Source organism: Tenrec ecaudatus, chromosome 8, assembly GCF_050624435.1.
Source record: "Tenrec ecaudatus isolate mTenEca1 chromosome 8, mTenEca1.hap1, whole genome shotgun sequence".
Classification (NCBI taxonomy): domain Eukaryota; kingdom Metazoa; phylum Chordata; class Mammalia; order Afrosoricida; family Tenrecidae; genus Tenrec; species Tenrec ecaudatus.
Genome location: NC_134537.1, coordinates 50497847 through 50505443, shown reverse-complemented (window position 1 = coordinate 50505443; position 7597 = coordinate 50497847).

Genomic DNA, 7597 nt, shown 5'->3' with positions numbered 1-7597 from the left:
TAGAGATGACTACAGTAGATAAAATGATAAATCTGACTTGAGCAGTTAAGACTTTTGTCATTTGATCTCCCCACTGATACACTTTGGGCTTGATCTGGTTTTGATATTTTCTGTGCTTCCCCCCACCCCCAATTTGGTTTATCTCCGTTGTATTTTGTCTTTGTGGATAGTCTTCCAGTATGTTTGTTATGTGTTTCACTCTATCTTGCAGTATATGAAACCCAGCCAAGATAGATGAAGCCATAGGGACAACAACCAGAGTAAGGGTATGGTGGGGTGTGTGGCATAAGGTGGGAGATGGTGGGGGGAGACGTGGCAGTAAGGTAAAACTGAGATCAAGGAGCTGAAGGACGAAAATGTCTTGAAATTGATTGTGGTATCTGTTTACAGTACTGCTTGATGTAATTGAACTATGAAATGGCATGCTTGCATTAGCTCCTAATAAAATGACTTGGGAAAAAAATAAAGAATATGGCCTTTTACATATGGAGTTTTAATACCTATAGCATGAACACCTACGTTTTGTGTGATAATCTAGTTAAATGTCCAATTCCTCCTTCGTAAGACCACCCATGGATTGAATGACTCTATAAAAGCCATAGGTCTTGATTTTTCCATAGACAGAAAGATTTTCCTTAGTTTATTTTCAAATACCTCCAAATTGATAAACTCTGGTATAGTAGGAGTGGATATTTTCTACAGAAAAGAAAAACCTGTACACATTATGATTTCATAGTAGATGAAATGGCAGAACAGAATTATCCAAAACTTGGAAGTAACAATTTTCTTTCAAATATGTAACCCTTTTACAGAAATGATTTCCATAAATTCTCTTTGAACATCCCAGCGAAAATTATTTGCAAAGATATGTATCTAATTTTTTAATACATTTATTTTCATTTAATTTTATTACTTATTTATTTTTGTACATTTATATTTAAAAATGCTAAAGCAAGGCTAAATAATCAACTATAATAATGTTAAATAATTTGAGGTTGAATAAGATTTTATCAAAATAATGGATTTACTTCCTCTAGCAATTGCCAATCTAAGTAGGTCTGTTATTCAATGCTACGAGCTACATAATGGTTTTACAGTAAATCTCAGCACACCTTTGCTTTTTAGACAATAACAAAGAAACATACCAACAACTAATTTTAGCTAAGTTACCATAAAGAATAAATTAGTACAGCTGCCTTCTGGTGTCTTAATCAATATATGTGTAGCCCTGACTTCATGCTGTTATTACCTACTATTGTGTGGATCTCCCACTTACGAGGACACTTGTACAATGGAAGGAATTCTTGCCTGGTCCTGTATCCTGCTGGTGATCGGTTGGGGGGCAGGCTTTGTTGATAAGGTTTTCATTGGCTCATTTTTAAGAGATCCCTAGCCATTTGCCTTAGAGTCTGGAAGCTCTGCTGAAAGCTGAAGGCTTTTACCTAAGGGGGTGGCTCCCCACTAGGTACACTGAACCGGAAGGAAACCCTGAGAGTGCTACATGGAAGATGAGCTCCACCCACTGCGATGTAGCTGTCTAGTACCCCAGCGAGCCCAAGGGGCCAGGGGAAGGTTTTAATAGGAACAAGTCTTTCTCACCCACTGAATATCCATGCCTTGGGAGGCTTGATCAATCTTCTCAAAATCACTTCTGTTGACAACGTCTCTTCCAGAGGCTGTTTTCCATCCATTTTGCTTCCATTTATCAACCCACTCTGTTGCACCTAATTGATGAAAATACAGCATCTTCTAAGGAAAAAATGAACTAACGTTTCAGTTTACAAAAAAAGGATCTCTATATGTCCAATTATCTATGAGAGCCATACTTGATCTCATAGGATTTTGCAAATTTAGTCTTTACACGTGTCTCCTGCAAATGGAGCATTTGGACAGCTCGGGAGGCTTAAAGAACCTCCGCAGAGTAAAACATGACTTTTGGAAAAAGGGATGGAACTAACATTGTGAGATAGTATTCTCTTCCTCCTGTTTTATACATCACGAACATTGCAGACTTTAAATACACCTCAGTTTAGACACTGGGAGGTAGGCTGTTTTTGCAAAACAAATGGTAGATTTCATGTTAGGCATTTTTCTTCCCTAGTTTTTCTGTGAAGTTGCAGGAGCAAAAGTTAAGAGGAGTGGGGACGTGGTGGTAGGAAATGATGAGGGAGGGCTACATGAACTATTGAAATACATGTGGGTGGAATGTATGCATAAGACCACTGAAGGATTTCAATGTTAACACCAAATCCTTACAAAATTGGGAGTGTGCAAAAAAGATACAGACCAAAATTTACACGACAGCAAATTCAGAGTCTGTCCACAGGATTACAGATGAAAAATTGACTTCAGATAACAAGTAGCCTAAAAGATATACTAACCTTATACATCTGCAAGGCACTGGGCATTTTCCGTTTGTGTACAATCCACCTGTGCAGAGGTCTAATTCCTTTATGTTAAAGGATGAGGCTGTGAGATTTATCACGGCTGAAAGACGGCAGCATTAGGCTCTTGTTTTCTTAAGATTTTGAAGCTCGTGGACAAGCAGCTATTTTTGGATTGGGAAAGAGGGCCACTGGGTGGATATGGCTTTCAATTTCCTCATCTTGAATATAGTAGGCTGGGTATCTTTAGCTAAAGATTAATCAAGAGAAGCCCTAGGGAGGAGCCTAGAACTGAAATCTTATGACTCTCTTGCACTTCCTACGTCTTTTCATTGCTCTGGAGCTGTTGTCTTTGCTGAAGAATCACTCAGCCAAACAACAAAGTTGGCAACTTTCAGATCCCCCCCACACCCCCAGCAGCAGAAGCATCCCTCACCCACCCATTTTCCCAAATGAAATCAGTGAAGAAATTGACTTTCACATCTTGTGATTTTACCTGGCATCCTACTACCATTCTCAATGGAAGTTACCTTTGGTGACAAACTTGCTATCAGTTTTAATGATGAGTTTATCTATATTTTGACTTCTTGCTTGTTCAATTGCTTTGTGAGCTGCCTGAAAGAAAAAAATTTGACATCATTTCTTCAGAAAAACCGAAAATTGCCATTTAAAATACATATAAAATTTCAACTTAACGTAAGATGTACATAATTATCACATCAGTGATTCTCAACCTGTGGGTCATGAACCCTTTGGAGGTTGAATAATCCTTTCACAGAGGTCGCCTGATTTGTAACAGTAGCAAAATGACAGTGATGAAGTAGCAATGAAAATAATTTTACGCTGGGTGGGGGGGGTCACCACAACATGAGGAACTATATCAAAGGGTGCAGCATTAGGGGGAGTGTTTGAGAACCATTGATCTATACTCCCCTTAGCACAACTGTTCTCTTGATCTAGGAGGGCAGGATGAGCTCAGATTTACCCCAGACCCAGAGTGAGTGGTGACGGGGGTGTGCTTAAAAACTAATATGCTTAATTGACACCTATAAGTTTTTAGACTCCCTGATTGGTAGTGATGATTACCTTCCCAAGCCAAGAAAGAGCTCTTGTGGTCAAACATGTATGCAAGTGGCTGTGGATCTGGAAACCTTGGTGGCCTCCAGCAGTTTGCCATCTGCTGCCCCCTTAAAGGTGGCTGAAATAAAACCCGCCCAGGGCTTTGGAAGACACAGTACCCCTCAGTGGACTGCCAGGGCCACATAGCATTTTGCATGCCTTTGTAATTGTTAGACTACATCAGGGAGTATTCTGACTTTGCTGTTTGCTTTTAGAAGTTAGGTGTTAATGTAATACTTAACAATAGAATTGAAGGGCAATATTAAATATATGCAGAGTAAAATTAAGTGAAGAGTAAGTTAACAATTAAAATTATTTTACTGCCATTTATTTTTGTTTCTTTGCAAAAAGAACTCAAACAAATAGTTCATGATTTCAGGCCTGAGAACAGGAAAGTTTGATAAAGATTAACCAGACTCAAGGAGGTTGTTCTTTTGAGTCCCACAAAAAGCAAAATAAAGCATTGCACAGTTCTGGCACCATTTGAAACCTGTCTGTCACCAACTACCAGATGGCTAGTAGGATAAGAAGGTAGAAATGTTTTCTAATCTTCCATAATTTAGTTACCAGGTCACCAATGCTCCTCTCCCCAAACTCTGTTTCAAAAGTGTAAATCCTCCCTCTCAGCATTTGTTTGTTTGGGTGAGCCAGTGAGGGGAAATGTCCTCATCAATCTCACAAAGAAAACTTCTTGCAAAACAAAAGCTTCTTGCCCAAAGCATGCCTCTCAAAGGGTGTCTGCAGCAGGAAGACTGAGTTCCTGCAAGAACAGCTTCACAGAAGGCCTGGGGCCCTGTCTCTGTGGCTGCCCCATGCAATGGAGCCCATTCCAATGCCTAGCAAGCTTGGGAAAGAGGAGGGCTGCCCCATAGGCTTCCATGGCTGGAATCCTGCCAGGAGGGACCAAATGCCAGGGGTTCATCCCACAGGGCCACTGGCTGGGTTTGAACTCACGTTTCAGTTAGCAGTTCCGTACAAATGATTTCCAATTATGAGGACTCTTTTTCTATTAAGATCATGGCGAAGACAAACCTGGGACAGATCTGACTTACATGAAGCGGTCGCGAACAGGAATTAACTGCAAGGTAACCGGTAATGGGGTAAAAGTTTTAGTGCTGTCTGTTTGTTACTTTTTGGTGCAAAGAGATGGAAAAGCTAACTTGGTTCTCTTCATTCACTTTATAAATTGGAGGGCCGAGAGGAAGACCTAATTCATCTTTAGTGCCGTGCTGCTTAAAAAGCCAGATAAATACATAGTAGAGACTACAATAATTAGCAAAACCTGCCAAACTGTAGCTGTAAGTGTTCTCAAGAGGGTAAATTCATCTTGTTATTCTGGTGAAGGCCAAACAATCTAGGAGGCTTGCAAAGACGTCTACCCATAATGAGGATGGAGTGGACAAGGAGGCCAGAATGAATTCAGAAAGCTCTTCCTACCGGTCTACGTCTGAGACGGACCAGTCTCTCTGACTCTTGACCCCTAGCCGCCACCACTAGTCAGTACCGGAAAAGAGAGTTGTTCATCCTAAATCATTTTATCCTCAGTCATGAGCACTAGCTGCCTAACAAGAAGAGAAAGCTAAAGGTCAGGATGTCAATATTCTGAGAGGGACCACAACTTACCCTCAGCTCTGCTGTCTGATTTGTCTGTCGTCCAGAGACCCTCTCACTGACATTCCTGTTTTGAGATTGAGAAATAATTTGTTAAATATTCATTGTCTTCAGAAACTTCCCATGGGTTCATATTCAATTATGAGAAACAATCTACGTTTTGGCTCTTCTCTGGTGTCAGAGAGTTTACATTTTTGTGAAAAATATAATCTCTGGCAACTTGAAAACACATAGCTCCCCATAATTATTATTTTATTTAAAAAATCATTTTATTGGGGGCTCATACAATTCCTATCACAATCCACACATCCATCCATCGTGTCAACGCCCTATAATTATTGATGTTCCACTCTGAAATAATATCAGGACTAAGAGGCCTTCCCAGGGATTCTGTGACGGAGTCTGGGCTTGCCGATTTAGATATGACTTTAGTGTGGAGGTCGACCTGGAAACGTTGAAGCGGTAGTTTTAAATATACCCAATGGAGTGTGATTGCCCATTTGATAGGTGAGGCTGCTGCAAAGTCCACCAACGTAAAATCCGAGTCCAACAGTGCCAGTGCTGACAGCTAGCTTTTTAAAGTACGTCTCCAAGGTCGGGGTGGGCGGGGTGGGGGTGGGGGGGTGGCCGCATACTTCTCCAAGGATACATCCCACCTCCCATACATTTTATGCTAACATTTTTGTAGTGAGAAAGTTATGATCTTTTCCATCCAATAAAAAAAATTTAATGTCCATAAATCTTGTGGTCACTCCTTTTGGAGTGAATTATTAGAATTCATCTGAAATGTTTTAATTTCTGATATATAGAAACTATCAAATTAAGTATTTTATCTGAATCTGTAATATTTGCTGCTAACAGGAATTAAAATTCAACATCAGCATTAGTGTTTGATAAAGAGTGAATTTAAAATTAATTATGCATGGTCATGCATGTTTTGCATACCAGGGATCCCCTTGATAGTCTTTAGGAATGCCCTCTCTGAAAAATGAAATGAGCAGGTGAAGCATGGTGGACATCTCGGGTGGCGGGTGGCGGAGCTGTGGGATGGGGAATTTCAGTTTACCCATCTGGTGGACTGGCAGGCGGGCATTACATAGAAACATACAGCTTGCACGGTTCAGCGTTAGGCAGGTATTGGACTAATTCATTTACAGCCTCTTTTACGTAGAGTAAGAGTTTGGAAGAGCCCTGGAGCAGGGGTTACGTGCTCAGCTGTAGATCAAAACGTCAGAGATTGGAATCTACGCTCCTCAAGAGTAATATGTGGCAGGTAGCGTCCATGAATACTCACAGGCTTGCAAACCCTACTGGGCAGGTCTACTTGGCTTGCTAAGGTTGCTATGAGGGGGAATCAACTGGTTTGATTATGATTTTAGCCTTATTCTTCTCTTCCTTACAGTGGATGGTCAGGTCCCCAGTAGACTCCGAATCCAGCTTGTGCACCGGACCTCCCATTATTGCTGCAGCTACCATCAACATAAACGGTTGGAATGGGTTCTGCAAGACATCAACAGCCAATAGTTAAGTATGCTTCAGCACACACTGTAGGTTCACGGGACTCGTGGGGGTGAAACATGGTAAGGCTGATGCCGCTGCTTTTTGCAGAGTTCAAGTAGAGTGGAGGAGTGACTCCTCCCAGCCCACCTCAGTGTGGTGGCACTAGGTACCAGGCAGGACCATCATGGGAGGAGGGGGATTGAATAAAGCAATCCCTGGCCCTGTGAGGGGGAGTAACACCAAAGTGATCCCAAGGTCCAAGGGTGAGGGACCTGCCAAGGCGGTTCTACACTCATCTACCAGTGCAGGACTGGGAAACCCCTGAGTACCCTCTCTCCTCAAGGGTCCTCTAGGGTGAGGGTGGATGTAGTTCAAGGTCTCCAACTGGTTACCTAATCTGAGGGGTTGGGGTGTCAAGCAACCCAACAGGAAGAGGGTTGGTGCACCATGGTAGAGGAAGGCAATGGGTGGTTCGACCCCCAACCCTCCCCATGTTGACATTAACACCCAGAGTTACTGTACTAGGTGTACTAGGTAGCTATTGGGGCAATATGATGGCCGAAGGGGTTTCTGGCCAACGTCATTAGCTTCTCCCACTGCACCCGTTTGTGAACCTAGAGATTGGACATTGGATGCTCAGGGATCAGACACGTTTCTTCTCTGCTCTCTGCCCTGCCTACTCCTGCCAAGGAAGTAATGGGAAGCTAATTACCGGGTAGCAGGAGGGGCAAGGGCCCTAAATTGTTGGAAAGGTGCTGGGTGGTGGTGGGGGTGTTTGTCGGAAGGGTTGAGAAATCCAGATGCAGGAGTTTCAGGAATGACAAGGTGATGAGGGCAGACTTCTCCAGACCACCCGCCAGTCCTCCAGCCCCTGAGGTCTCAGGTAAGGCAGGGGTGTGAAAGGGTGCCTGGCAGGACCGGGTACACCATGGAAGCCAGAGGGAGGTCTGCCCCTGCTTGTCTTTGACCTGGCCTGGAGAGGA